General features: G+C 43.3%; 1 long non-coding RNA gene across 1 annotated transcript; it reads left to right on the top strand.

Annotated features, from left to right (window-relative positions):
- The first annotated feature begins 5940 nt into the window (after positions 1-5940).
- LOC140202235 (uncharacterized) lies at positions 5941-14699 on the top strand. The gene is made up of 3 exons (XR_011887047.1): positions 5941-6141; positions 7401-7458; positions 14553-14699. It is a non-coding gene; the product is annotated as an uncharacterized lncRNA (long non-coding RNA).
- The last annotated feature ends 513 nt before the right edge of the window (positions 14700-15212 follow it).

Here is a 15212-nt window from a genome sequence, read left to right as displayed (position 1 = left end):
AATTCACCATACCCACGAATTCCTGCAGGCCTTTGGTTGTGTTGGGTCGGGGGAAGAGGCAGACCGCATCTACCTTGGCGGGCAGAGGTGTTGCCCCGTCTTTAGTAATCCTGTGACCCAGGAAGTCCATGGTGTCGAGTCCGAACTGGCATTTGGCCAGGTTGATTGTAAGGCCAAATTCGCTCAGTCAGGCGTAGAGTTGACGGAGGTGGGACAGATGCTCCTGACGACTACTGCTGGCTATGAGGATGTCGTCCAAATAGATGAATGCAAAGTCCAGGTCGCGTCCCACCGCGTCCATTAGCCGCTGGAATGTCTGTGCGGCATTCTTTAGGCTGAACGGCATTCAAGGGAATTCGAAAAGGCCGAACGGGGTGATGAGTGCTGTTTTGGGGATGTCGTCCGGATGTACCGGAATTTGATGGTATTCCCGGACAAGGTCTACCTTGGAAAAGATCCTTGCGCCATGTAGGTTTGCTGCAAAGTCTTGAATGTGCGGCACAGGGTAGCGGTCTGGCGTTGTAGCCTCGTTCAGTCTGCGGTAGTCCCCGCATGGTCTCCAGCCCCCCGTTGCCTTGGGCACCATGTGAAGGGGGGAGGCCCATGGGCTGTCGGACTGTCGTATGATCCCCAATTCCTCCATCTTCTTGAACTCCTCCTTCGCCAGTCGGAGCTTGTCCAGGGGAAGCCTTTGAGCATGGGCATGGAGGGGTGGTTCCTGGGTCGGGATATGGTGCTGCACTCTGTGTCTGGGCATGGCTGCCATGAACTGCGATGTCAAAACTGATAGGAAATCCGCCAGGACCCTGGTAAATTCGTCGTCGGACAGCGTAATGGAGTCCAGGTATGGGGCTGGTAACTTTGCTTCACCCAGGGAGAACGTTTGAAAAGTCTTGGCATGGACTAGTCCAGGGGTCCCCAACCTTTTTTGCACTGTGGACCGGTTTAATATTGACAATATTCTTGCGGACCTGCGGACCGGCTGACCGGGGTGGGGGGGGCGGGTAGGGTTGTCAATGGACAAGAGTAGCAGTCAAATACATTGTGTGTACCCCGAGAATGACTACAATGACCATGAAGCCTTGCGCGATCATCTGTGTGCGCATGTGTCTATGTGCCGATTTTTTTCTACAAATTGTTTTTGGCGATTCTGTTCGGGGGGCGGGGGGGAGTCTTAATCACGACCGGCATATAGGTGATAAGTGGCTAATACACTCAATTTCGTTTCTAAAGCGTTTATCTAACGAATTTAATATTAAACACACAGAGCATATTTTCCTCGCATGAATATAGTGATAAATCAATTATCAGGGGAGGACAGGGGAGCTTTAAGTAAGTGTTGAACGAACTTTCAGAAGTAGTAGAGGCAGGTTCGATACTATCACTTAAAGAAAAATTGGATAGGTATATGGACAGGAAAGGAATGGAGGGTTATGGGCTGAGTGCAGGTCGGTGGGACTAGGTGAGAGTAGCGTTCGGCATGGACTAGAAGGGCCGAGATGGCCTGTTTCCGTGCTGTAATTGTTATATGGTTATATAAGTCACTTATAAGTCAATAGCATCATAACGTTTTAAGTAATGTTTGGATATTAAACACACAGCACATATTTTCCCCATAAGAACATATAAAATCATTGCAACACACTGAATCAGTGGGAGCCCTGGGCTTGTTTTCCTGCAACAAGACGGTCCTATCGAGAGGTGATGGGAGACAGCGATACTCGAAGGAGGTTCCTTATGTCCAGTCTATTCCGCAATTTAGTTTTCGTTGCATTCATTGTAGAGATATGTTGGAAATGGAAGCAACGTTTTCAATGCTTTCGTGGCTATCTCAGGATATTTAGCCTTGAGTTTGATCCAGAATGCCGGCAGAGATGTTACGTCAAACATACTTTTCAGCCCACTGTCATTTGCAAGCTCGGGGAGTTGATCTGCTTCCCGCGCTGACATGCATGACAGGCGGGTAATGATCTCGCATGCGGTCAAGTTCAACAGTGCGTGTGACAGGGAATGAGGAAAGGTGCAGCTGACTCCTATCGTTTCCTCGCAGCCTGGTAGCACATGTTTTGCGGTCCAGCACCGGTCCACGGCCCAGTGCTTGGGGACCGCTGGACTAGTCGCTTCCCTTGCAAGTTGACCAGCAGGCTGTGAGCTCGCAGAAAATCCACCCCCAGGAGCGGTTGGGCCACGGCGGCCAGTGTGAAGTCCCACGTGAACCAGCTGGAGCTGAACTGTAGCCACACCGTGCGAGTGCCGTAGGTCCGTACTGTGCTGCCATTTGCGGCCCACAGGGTGGGTCCCAGTTCTCTGTTGCGGGTGTCGTAACTCATTAGAGGTAAAACGCTGATCTCCGCTCCGGTGTCGACCAAAAAGCGGCGTCCCGACTGCTTTTCCCAGACATACAGGAGGCTGTCCTGATGGCCAGCCGCCGTAGCCATTAGCGGCGGCGGGAATCTGCAGAGTGGTCTGCAGTGGTGGGCCTCTGTGCCCCACTGCTGGTGGTAGAAGCACCATTGTTCGTTGGGCTCCTCACTCCTGTCGCCAGGTTTTGTAAGCTCTGCTGCTGGACCTGGTCTGGTCTGCCATTGGGCACGGGGCTTGGTTATCTGTGCGACGGACACCCCTCTCTCCTTCTTGGCATTTCACAGCACATCTGCCTGGGCGGCCACCTTCCAGGGGTCGCTGAAATCTGTGTCGGACAGCAGCAGGCATATGTCCTCGGGCAGTTGTTCTAGGAACGCCTGCTCAAACATGAGGCAGGGTTTGTGTCATTCAGCCAGGGCCAGCATTTCGTTCATTAATGCCGATGGCGGCCTGTCTCCCAAACCCTCCAGGTGCAGTAAGCGGGCAGCTCGCTCGCGCCGTGAGAGTCCGAAAGTCCTTATGAGCAGGGCTTTGAATGCTGTGTATTTGCCGTCGTCCGGGGGCAACTGTATAAACTCCTCAACTTGTGCAGCTGTCTCCTGGTCGAGGGAACTCACCAGGTAGTAGTAACAAGTGGAATCTGAGGTTATTTGCCCATTGTGGAATTGGACTTCTGCTTGTTCGAACCATAGGCGAGGTCGCAGCGTACAGAAGCTTGGCAGTTTTAACGAAACTGCATGAACAGATGCAGCGTTGGTCATCTCTGGTCCAAATATCGTTTGGGCTGTCGGGGTCACCAAATGTAGCGGTGTGCTACACACAGTGCTAGAATAATGACACGTAATCGGTGAGTTGTAGTTGCGAAAAAAAAGAGATTTATTCAAACTTCGCGGCCTCCTTTAAAGCCTTCCCGTTCCCACCCTGCCTGGGCGGGACTGCTGTGAGGAATGCATATTCCCAGACCCTTTCCACGCACGGGATTTTCCCCCACTGGTGAAGATGGCCTGGCGCCCTTTTTGGCGCCGGCCTCTCTGCTGGCGTGCGCCGTTTTGTGAGCCGATTCGAGTGCGCTGGAAAGTGGGTCACCACAATAAAATATATAATTAAAAAATGAAAACTTATCAGTTTATGAAGAGAAAAGAAAAACCATTAGGTTTTAAATGAAGTGAAAAAAACCCACTACACTATATAAACAAAACAAAAAGAGAGAGACCAGACAGTCCATTTTGAGGATACAACCAAAAAAAATGAAAGAAAGACTTTCTGATCAAATCTAAAACTTTGAAAAAAAGATTGAAAGAGTAGTAAATCAAATTAAATGAAAATATTGGATAAAAGGTCACCAGATTTGCTCAAATTTAAAAGATGTATCAAATGACCGACTTCTTATTTTCTCTAAACTTAAACAGGACATAATAGAGGAGAGCCAATAAAAGACTGTAGGTGGATTAGGTCCTTCCACTTCAATAAAATGGCTCTCCTAGCCAGTAAGGTTGAAAAGGCTATCATATGTTGAGCGGAAACAGGAATATTTCCTGCTTCCAATGGGATAATCCCAAAAATTGCTGTAAGCAAATTAGGTTGTAGATCCAGATCCAAAACTTTTGATAGTGTTTGAAAAACATCTCTCCAAAAGTTACCTAACTTTATACAAGACCAATACATATGAGTTAAAGTGGCCAGCTCAGTATTACATCTGTCACAAATAGGATTAATATTGGAGAAAATACACGCTAGTTTATCCTTTGACATATGGGCCCATTGAACTGTATCAAGGAATGACAGGCACAGATAGATGAGTTGTTAACCAAATGAAAAATTTTACTCCATTGATTATCTGAAAATGACTCTTGAAATTCTGATTCCCAAGCGCATTTAATTTTATCATTAGGTATCATTCGTGAGTTCAATAACCGTTTATAGATTATAGCTATCAACCCTTTTTGAAATGGTTTAAACTGAAAAAGAGCGTCTGTCATATTAGGTGGATAAGCAGAAGGGTGATTTGGCAACAAGCCACGTAAAAAATTCCTAATTTGTAAATACCTAAAAAAGTATACATTAGCTAAATCATATTTATCCACTAACTGATAAAAAGACATTGAACAGTTCCCTAAAAACAAATCTGATAAAGTTATTATTCCCTTGGTTTTCCAAATTAAAAAGGCTTTAATTATTAATCATATTGGATTGCGTGCTTTTGTATTTTGAGTCTGACAATGCTTCTGTGCCTCCCTATATCAGAAGCACGCAATCCAATATGACTAGAGGTCTTCCATGAGTCAACCTCGACCACAGCCTCCCAGAAGTCTCAGAAAAATATATGATGTCACAACAGACGTATCTTTCATTTCCTTTCCTGCAGTCTCACCTCATGAGATTGCCTTTTAAATGACGCATGATTTAATTACTTTTGATAACTCGAGAAAAAATGATCATGTTTGTATTTCAGTACATGAATCTCATTACCCCCCATTTCCCTGTAAACTATTTTCTCACCTGTACCCCTGAATATCTTCCTGGTTCTCCCTCCCAGCCAGCTAGATTCCAACTAACATAGTGGGCAGATAACTTCATAATCTGCTCATATTTGACACGTGGGAGGAAACTGGAGCACCTGGAGAAAACCATGTTTCCATAGTGCGAATCTGCACTTCTACATAGATGCACCCTAAGTCAAGAATTAATTATTGTTCTAAACCTCAGTGCTATTTCTATCCCTGAATGAACATTAAGTCACAGATTTGCAGTGACACTCAGTTAATCTCTGTAACACTAACCAACTCTGCCAGTGTTTCAATTTGCTTCAATCCTTACTTGCACATTATCCCTGCGTTCTCTGACCTACAAAGGCTCTAGTTGGGTTTCAAATTATTTCATGGCCTCAGCTCACACAATCACTTAAGTTTCCTCCAGCTTTACATCCATCCTAAGTATCTACAATACTGACCTTTTGATCTGTCATTGGCAACTGAGCTTTCAGCTTTTATTGTAATTCAATATTAAACCCTCCCAGAAAGCACTCCTCCCTTAAATCTTTCTACCTGTCCTTCTCCTGCAGCATTCGGTCTAAGTCACCGACACTAATAACTCTCTGCATAGCTCAATGCTCCAATTTTACTTAATAACCACCTACAAAACATTTTGAGTTGTTCTGCTCTGTAAAAGGTGTCATGTAAGTACAAATTGTTGGAACAGTCATTGCATAATGAAGAGCAGCAAATGATATCCTGGTCGTGTTGTAAAATAGTCATCTGACCCTCCTCATCACTGAGCTCCAATAGTTAGTTAGAACCTCAGGAGATTTTATCAGTCTTAGGAACTGATCCAATACCAGACATGTATTGGATAGCCCCGGTTGTAAAGAGCCCCAGTGGGATTTGAATCGCAGCATAATATAGCAAGGAGACAGGCCATTTGGCCCCTTGAACATCAACATTCCACTTATACTAATCCACTCTGCTCCCGCGGTTCCCTTAACTCCCTCAGATGTTATCATTCACTGACACACTGAGGACAATTTAAAGAAACCAATTAACTTTCCAACCCACACGTCTTTAGGAGGAAACCGGAACACCTAGAACTCACTCGCACAGCCACAGGGAAACTCCGCACAACCACAGGGAAACTCCACACAGCTTGCAGCTGACGTCAGGATTGCCTAATCGAGTATGGGGCTGTGGGAAGTCTCTTTAAAAATGTCAGAATGGATTTACGAGGGAAGGACTATGATGAAAGAATTTGGACAGAACTGACAATATATTTTTTTGAAAACATGTAGGTGAGAATTTTGATAGTTTATCACAACACATTTCACATGTAAGGCTTTTATTGTATTTTAGGTTTAAGAAAATCTTTAGCTTTCATTGGGTCTCTTCTGTTATGCAAACTTAGATTATGAGAACACTGAGTCCTCTTTTATTGTCATTTAGAAATGCATACATGCATTAAGAAATGATACAATGTTTCTCCAGAGTGATAACACAGATAACAGGACAAACCAAAGACTAACACTGACAGAACCACATAATTATAACATATAGTTACAGCAATGCAAAACAATACCATAACTTGATGAAGAATGGTAAAAAATAAGTCTCTAAGTCCCCGAGTCCTGGCTAGCAGGCGGCAAAAGGGAGAAACTCCCTGCCATAAACCTCCAGGCACTGTCAACTTGCCGATGCCTTGGAAGCTGCCAACCACAGCCGATACTGAGTCCATCCGTCTGAAAACTTTGAGCCTCTGACCAGCCCCTCCGATACAGCCTCCCGAGCGCCATCCTCTGCTGAGCGACTTCGACCTAGCCTCGGCCGCTGAAACAAGCAAAACCGAGGATTCGGGGCCTTCTGCTCCGGAGATTCCGGTTATCACACAGTAACAGCGGCAGCGAGGCAGGCATTTCAGAAGTTTTCCAGATGTTCCTCCATACTCTCACGTCTGTCTCCATCAAATCAGAATTGTGCACGGTCCCCTACTTGACAGATTACAGATATCATTCAACGGAGAGGCCGCGCGCACTGCCGTCGCGCTGTCATCTTCTCTTCTGAGTTTATATCTGTATATATCTATATGGTTATATAAAATTATTCTGTTGTCTTGCACTGCAAAATGCTGAACTCCATTGTGCTCACTGTGGTTGGCAGATACCAAGGCAACACCAGCATTCAACCCTTCACACGCAAGTGAATGCTGGACTTCTGCTTTATCTGGTAAAGGTCTGAAACTTGCACTCTGCTCCATTGTTGGCCAATCTTGTGATATAATGAGGTATCCCCCTTTTCCATTCGAATTAATGGCCTAACTCGTATGTGTGGAGTATTATTATGCTTTTTTTATTTTTAATGAGTTTTTATTGAAATTTAAATTAAATTAAAACATAAAGACTTACCCTATGCTTTTTGGTGCTAGAGTTCACTGATTGAGAAGTGTTTTTTTTTGTGTGCTGACATTGCTATTAACTAAAACCCTTATTTTCAATCTCCTTCTCCTTTTCTCACTTTAAAGCAGATTTTATTTTTCTTGTTACTTAATGATAGGAGACCCATCACGTTAAAGTGTGAAGGCATGCAGTGGACTTTGGTCAAACTCCCTGAGGTGAGCAAATTGTTTGATCTGTCTGCTGTCCCACCAATCCATAATGACAGCTGCCTGAACAGGTTTAGATTGAAGTATAACAACAATGTTTTCTCAAGCAGATAAAGAACCTTCCCTTTTGAATTGTTGATTAGAATTGTGTATTTGATATTGTTGTAAGCATGGATGTTTGATCAAATCAGTTTCTCTGAAAGTCAAAATTCATGGTATTTTATACAGCTTGGTAATAGTGATAATTATTGATCCACTGGATGTGGACATGACCAGCTATGGTCACACTAGTGGACAGGAAGATATCTGGAGAATTCCTTTGCTGAGAATCATTAACCATGAAATCATTCCTGTGTAGCAGAATGGACAGACAGCTGTCTGGGATATCTCACCGTTCTGTGGAGAGGTTTGAGATTGAAAGCCCCTTGTTATCACGACTTTGGGTCAGATACAAAATTTCCTCATGTATTGTGACAATATAGCCTATCCCATTCATCCATTCATAATTGGTCTAATTACTCTCAGCGGTTTTATCAGTCAATTGGGTCTACTTCACAACTATTTGCAAAATTGTTGTTTTCTATTCTTATCAATATTCCTGGATCTCAAGGTTTCAACTTAATTCATTATCCCTATGTTAACTTACACCTTGGACCTGTCAGGGCTGAGTTAGCAGGCCATTCGGCTTGATGCAGGATGTAGATATAAAACATCGACCAACCCATTGCCTCCACAGATGTTGCTTGACAAACTGAGTTCCTCCTGCAGTTTGTTTTTGTTTCAGATTCCAACACCAGCAGTGCCTCTTAAGCCCTTGAATCATCTGCTGTGTCACTTTGCCCTTGGCCATGTGTCTCATGACACTTCAGTGTTATGGCACAATTGTGGTTCATTTTAATGCTAAAGATCTTCATCATCATTATATGCTGTGTCATATGACATGGACGATCATGGTCTTTTGACCTTGATTGCTCTTGGCAAATTTTTCTACAGAAATGGTTTGCCATTGCCTTCTTCTGGGCAATGTCCTTATAAGACTGGTGACCCCAGTCATTATTAATACTCTTCAGAGATTGTCTGCCTGGCATCAATGGTCACATAATCAGGTCTTGTGAGATACATCAGCTGCTCATATGATCATCCACCAACTGCTCCCACGGCTTCATGTGACCCTGATTGGAGGCTGACGGAGGGAAGGAACGTCTGTTACCTCGTTTGGTAGAGACGTTATCTCCACCACACACCTAATGTTAAACATTTTACATTTGGAATTTTTAATTTAAACACAGCTTGCAACAATCTACTATTATAAATTAAACATAATGTGCAATAATCATGATAAGTGGCTGTTGTTGATTTTCATAGTTAAGGCTCTTAATAACTCCCTTATGAAATTAAGTCACCAATTTTCATCTCTCCCTTTTCCTGATATGGAAAAACCATTAAAAAAAACCATCAAAAGTGCAAAGTAGTAGCACTCATAATTAGTGTCCTCTCATGTCCCTTTTTTTTGGTAGAAGGATGTTGAATGGATGTTATGGAAGAAAGGTTTGTTTACCTGAAGTTGCTCGCTTCCTTATGACTTCCAGCACCTTTATCTTCAAGATTCAAGATTGTTTAATGTCATTTCCAGTACACAAGTGTCAAGGAAAACAAAATAATTGTTATTCCTGATCTGATGCAGCATATAAAAACACAATCAGATAAAGAACACGCTAATAAAAAACACAATAAATATAAATACATAAGATACCTTAAATACATACTTGGATTGATTGTATCATACATACATTGATTGCATAATTGTCCTTAAAGTTGTGCTGGGCACAGGAGTGTTTGTACAGGAGGTGACTCTGACAGGAAATGATGAAGTCGTGATGGCATCTAGACTGGTGCCGGTGATGCATTGGGCAATTTTTACTTCCTGTTGCGTAATCTTCCAGTTTTTTACTTTATACTTTATACCTTATTGTCACCAAACAATTGATACCAGAACGTACAATCATCACAGCAATATTTGATTCTGCTCTTCCCACTCCCTGGAGTACAAATCGATAGTAGATATTAAAATATTAAATTATAAATCATAAATAGAAAATAGAAAATGGAAAGTAAGGTAGTGCAAAAAAACTAAGGGGCAGGTCCGGATATTTGAAGGGTACAGCCCAGATCCGGGTCAGGATCCCTTCAGCAGTCTTATCACAGTTGGAAAGAAGCTGTTCCCAAACCTGGCCATATGAGTCTTCAAGCTCCTGAGCCTTCTCCCGGAGGAAAGAGGGATGAAAAGTGTGTTGGCTAGGTGGGTCATGTCCTTGATTATCCTGGCAGCACTGCTCTGACAGCGTGCGGTGTAAAGTGAACCCAAGGACGGAAGATTGGTTTGTGTGATGTGCTGGGCTGTGTTCATGATTTTCTGCAGCTTCTTCCGGTCTTGGACAGGACAACTTCCATACCAGGTTGTGATGCACCCTAGAAGAATGCTTTCTACAGTGCTGCTATAAAAATTAGTGAGGGTTTTTGGGGACAGGCCAAATTTCTTTAGTTTTCTCAGGAAGTAAAGGTGCTGGTGGGCGTTCTTGGCAGTGAACTTGGCTTGGTTGGATCAAGTCAGGTCATTTGTGATATTGACCCCGAGGAACTTAAAGCTTTTGACTTGTTCCACTTGCGCACCACCGATGTAAATTGGGTCGTGCGGTCCACTACTCCTTTTGAAATCAACAACCAATTCCTTCGTCTTGCTGACGTTGAGGGATAGGTTATTGTCTTTGCACCATGCCACCAGGTTCTTAATTTCCTCTCTGTACTCAAACTCATCATTACCTGAGATACAGCCTACAATTGTGTCATCAGCAAACTTATATATTGAGTTTGATGGAAACTTGCCTACACAATCATCGGCGTACAGTGAGTACAGCAGGGGGCTGAGTACACAGCCTTGTGGGGCACCGGTGCTCAGAGTGATTGTAGAGGAGAGCTTGTCCCCTATTTTTACTGTACTGTAGTGTAGTCTGCTGTAGTGCAGTTTCCATAATATGCAGTATATTAGGATGCTCTCTACTGCACATCTGTAGAAGGGCCTAAGTATTGATGTACATAGTCCAGTTCTCTTCAGCATCCTCAAAAAGTAGAGGCATTGGTGAGTTTTCTTGATTGTGTATAATGTGCTCTGGGACCAAGAGAGGTTGTGCGAGATGTGCACTCCCAGGAGTTTGAAACTGCTTGCAGTTTTCACTGTTGTGCCGTCGATGAATCTGAGAGGTGCAAACTCTCCTGAAGTCGATGAAATCTTGTTGATTTTGAGGAAGAGGTCATTAGCCTGGCACCAGGCCTCAAGCTCTTTTACCTCCTTTCTGTAGGCAGCCGCATTATTGTTGGTGATGAGCTCCACCACTGTCACGTCATTGGCAAACTTGTTTTATTTAACTTCCAATTGTTGACATGTGCCTATGACAAAGGTACATGGACATTCCAAGAAGTTTCCTTCTTTATCACAAGAGATTCTGCAGTAGCTATAAATCCAAGGCAACACACACAAATTGCTAGAGAAACTCAGCAGGTATGGAAATGATAAACAGGCTATGTTTCGAGCTGAGACCCTTCATCAGGAAAGGAAGGGGGAAAACATCAGAATGAAAAGGTGGGGGGAGAGGAAGGAGGACATGCTAGAAAGTGATAGGAGAATCCAGGTGGGAAAGAAAGTTAAAGGGCTAGAGAAGAAGGACTCAGATTTAAGAGGAAAGTGGACCATTGGAGAAGGGGAAAAAGGAGAGGTACCCCAGGGAGGTGATAGGCAGGTGAGGCAAAGAGGTAAAAGGCTAGAGTGGGGAATAGAAGAGGGAAGGGTCTATTGTCTCTGTCTGCTTCTGCTCCACCGAGCTCATGCCTGCATACCTCAAATAGAGTCTATCCCCCTTGGTTCAGTCCCTTCTCACCTACATCTGCAACACTTCATATGCTCTCATCTCATGAACGTCTTTCAATTCCCTGGCCCTGACCGCCTCATTTTCACCATGGATGTCCAGTCCCTTTACACTTCTATCCCCCATCAAAAAGGCCTTAAGGTTCTCAGCTTCTTTCTCAACAAAAGATCAACCAATTGCCTCTACCACCACCATCCTCCATCTCGCAGAACTGGTCCTCACCCTCAACAATTTCTTCTTTGGCTCCTCCCACTTTCTCCAAATTCAAGGAGCACCCATGAGCACCTGCATGGGCTCCAGCTTTGCCTGCTATTTTGATGGCTATGTAGAACAAGTCTTCCCTGGTAATACTCCCCAACTCTTCCTGCACTATATTGATGACTGCATTGCTGCTGCTTCGTGCACCCATGCTGAACTCATCAATTTCATCAACTTTGCCTTCAACTTCCACCCTGCCCCTAAATTCACATGGTCCATTTCTGACACCTCGCTCCCATTTCTCAATCTCTCTATCTCCATTTCTAGGGAAAAACTGTCTACCAACATCTTTTATAAACCTATCAATTCCTATGACTATCTTGACTCTGCCTCTTCCCACCCTATCTCCTAAAAAAAAATCCCATTCTCTTTCCTCAGTTCCTTCATCTCCACGACATCTGTTCTTGGGATGAGGCGTTCTTTCCCAGGACATCAGAGATGACTTCCTTCTTCAAAGAACAGGACCAGAGTCTACCTTATTGACGCTGCCCTCACCTGCATCTCCTTCATTTCCTGGACATCCATGCTCACCCCATCTTCATGCCACCTTAGTAGTAATAAAGTTCCTCTCACATACCACCCCATGGGACTCAACATCCAACACATCATTCTCCACAACTCTCAACATCTTCAACAGGATTCAACCACAAATAACATCTCTTCCCCCCCCCCCCACCCCCTCCACTTTCCACAGGGGGCACTCCCTCTGTGATTCCCTTGAACATTTGTCCCTCCCTGCAAGAGACAGAAATGCTACACCTGCCCATTCACCTCCTCCCTTACCTCAATTCAGGGTCCTAAACAACCCTTCCAGGTGAGGCAACACTTCACTTGTGAATCTGTTGGGGATGAATATTGTATCCAGTGCTCTCGATGCGGCCTCCTCTACATTGGTAAGATCCAACAATAATTGGAAGATCTCTTTGTTGAGCACCTCCTTCCCATCCACCAAAAGCAGAATTTCCTGGTGGCCAGCCATTTTAATTCCTATCCCCATTTTTACTCTGACATGTTGGTCCACGGCCTCTTCTTTTGCCATGTTGAAGCCACCCTCAGGGTGCAGGAGCAACACTTCATGTTTCCTCTAGGTAGCCTCCAACCTGTTGGCATAAAAATTCATTTCTCCTTCCATTAATTATTTTCTCACCTCCACTTTCTCTCTTCTCTTCCCCACTCTGATCTCTTATTTCTTCTCCTCACCTGCCTATCACCACCCCCTGGTGCCCCTCCATCTTCCCTTTCTGCCATGGTCCACTCGCCTCTCCTGTCATATTCCTTCTTCTCTAGCCCTTTACCTTTCCCTCCCACCTGGATCCACCCATCACCTTCCAGTTTGTCCTCTTTCCCGTTCCCCCTACTTTTTCATTCTTGAGTCTTCCCCCTTCCTTTCCAGTCCTGATAAAGGGTCTCAGCCCAAAATGTTGACAGTTTATTCATCTCCATAGATGCTGCCTGACCAGTTGAGATTTTTTCTTTGCTCTGGTTCCAACATGGGCACTGCAAATTTTCCTCAACCTCTTGAATTAGAGAAGGTAGGTCAGCAAAGATTCCACTTAGGATCCAAGTCAAATTTGAGTTTATTGTCAAGTACAAAAGTACTTGTGCATAAGTGCAATGAGAAACACACTTACAACAGCAACAGAGACACATTACGTCATATAATTAGCATTCAGAAGAAAACACATCAATTTTACACAATTTTACAAGAAACATAATTTGAACAAGAAGCAAGTCCATTTTAGTGCAAAGGTATTAAATTAGTCAATAAGGTGATGATTAGGAGTATGTCAGTTAATTCAAGGAATAATTGGTTGAAGGGAAGTAGCTGTTCTTGAACCTGGTGGTGTAGGTCTTCAGGTTTCTGTACCTCCTACTGGTAGAAGGTGGCAAGACTTGGATTGTAGTGGGTCAGCATTTAATAACAGCATTGGTTGACTCCTAATGCTCACTATGGCAGGGGCTGGCCATAAATGTAGTGCCACTGTGCACAAGGAACAAATGGAAAGAGGAATGTTGGATGAGGAGAGATGCAGTGCTGCTGCCGTCAATGGCCTGTGCTATTCTTTGACAAAATTTGGTCATGGCATCAAAGTAACTCCTTTAGAGACAGGAGAAGGAAACAAAGTGACAGGTGAGAAAAAAGTGTTAAATATTCATACATATTTGCCATTGTCTCTCACAAAGAAGAGACTGGCAGTGATCAAATATCAGGATCAGAATCAAATTTATTATCACTGACATCATCATGAAGCTTGTTGTTTTGTGGCGACAGTATAGTGCAATGATTTTTTAAAATATGCATTAAAATAAGAATATTAATTTAAATAAGAAATTAAATTAGTGCATCATGAGAGCAAATGTGCTGAGGTATTGTCCATTCGGAAATCTGATGGTGGAAAGGAAGAAGCTATTCCTAAAATGTTGAATGTGTGTCTTCAGGCTCCAGTACCTCCTCTCGGATGAGAAGGTGGTGGGAGTCCATAATGTTGGATGCTACCTTTGTTGAAGTGCTTCCTATTGAAGATGTCCTTGATTGTGAAGAGTCCAGTGTGGGAATCCATCTTGATCTGCAAAATGAGCATGCTCTACTTAAGGGCTGAGTGCTCTTCTTACAGATAAATTATTTGCAGTATTTCATTAACTAATGCTGCTGTAGATTTGTATCTTTAGTTTCTTCCCTAAAAGACAGCATAGTTCACCCCACTGAATGCTATTGCTTTCAATTCAAAGCAGAGAAATCAATATAAGCACATACTTGGTCTTACTGTTCATTGTTGTGGGATATCCTAGACGAGATACGTTATCTCAGTGCCAGAGAGTGTCAGGAAGATTTTCAGTTCGCTGAATGAAACCTACTGCCACTTAACTTGCAAGATGAATCATCTCTGATGATAATTTGTTGTTTTTTTTTGTTCTCAACCATAGCATTCATCAGCAAATTCTCAAGAACAGCACAAGCACATTTGTGACCACAAGATGTAACTGAGGACTTTGGACCCATGAAATGATAAAGATATCTTCAAATCATGACTGGAAATTGGAGGCTATTTTTATAAATAAGAAATAGGAAGATCCCTGCCAGCTGATGCTTTCATTCTGTTATCCAAATGAGTTCTTTTTAAATGAATTGACTTTGTGTTACAGGCTGTAAGAGTCATTTGTAAAAGATTTTGAATGAAATGTTTGCAGAGGTTCAACTATGTACTGGGACAGCACAATTTTACATTCCAGTTTTGGCACATTTCTTTTTAAAATTTGAGCCAGAAAGTTCAAATACATCCACGGTGTTTTTCAAGTCAATGAGTACTTCAATTGAAGGTATAGGAGAGGAGGAGTCTGATAGTCATACTCATACTTTATTGATCCCAAGGGAAATTGGTTTTCGTTACAGTTGCACCATAAATAATTAAATAGTAATAAAACCATAAATAATTAAATAGTAATATGTAAATTATGCCAGGAAATAAGTCCAGGATCAGCCTATTGGCTCAGGGTGTCTGACCCTCCAAGGGAGGAGTTGTAAAGTTTGATGGCCACAGGCTGGAATGACTTCCTAAGATGCTCAGTGTTGCATCTCTGTGGAAT

The sequence above is a fragment of the Mobula birostris genome, chromosome 8 (assembly GCF_030028105.1).
Source record: "Mobula birostris isolate sMobBir1 chromosome 8, sMobBir1.hap1, whole genome shotgun sequence".
NCBI classification, from domain to species: Eukaryota; Metazoa; Chordata; class Chondrichthyes; order Myliobatiformes; family Myliobatidae; genus Mobula; species Mobula birostris.
Note: the sequence above shows the minus strand (reverse complement) of the source record. Positions and strands in the feature narration are given on the sequence as shown.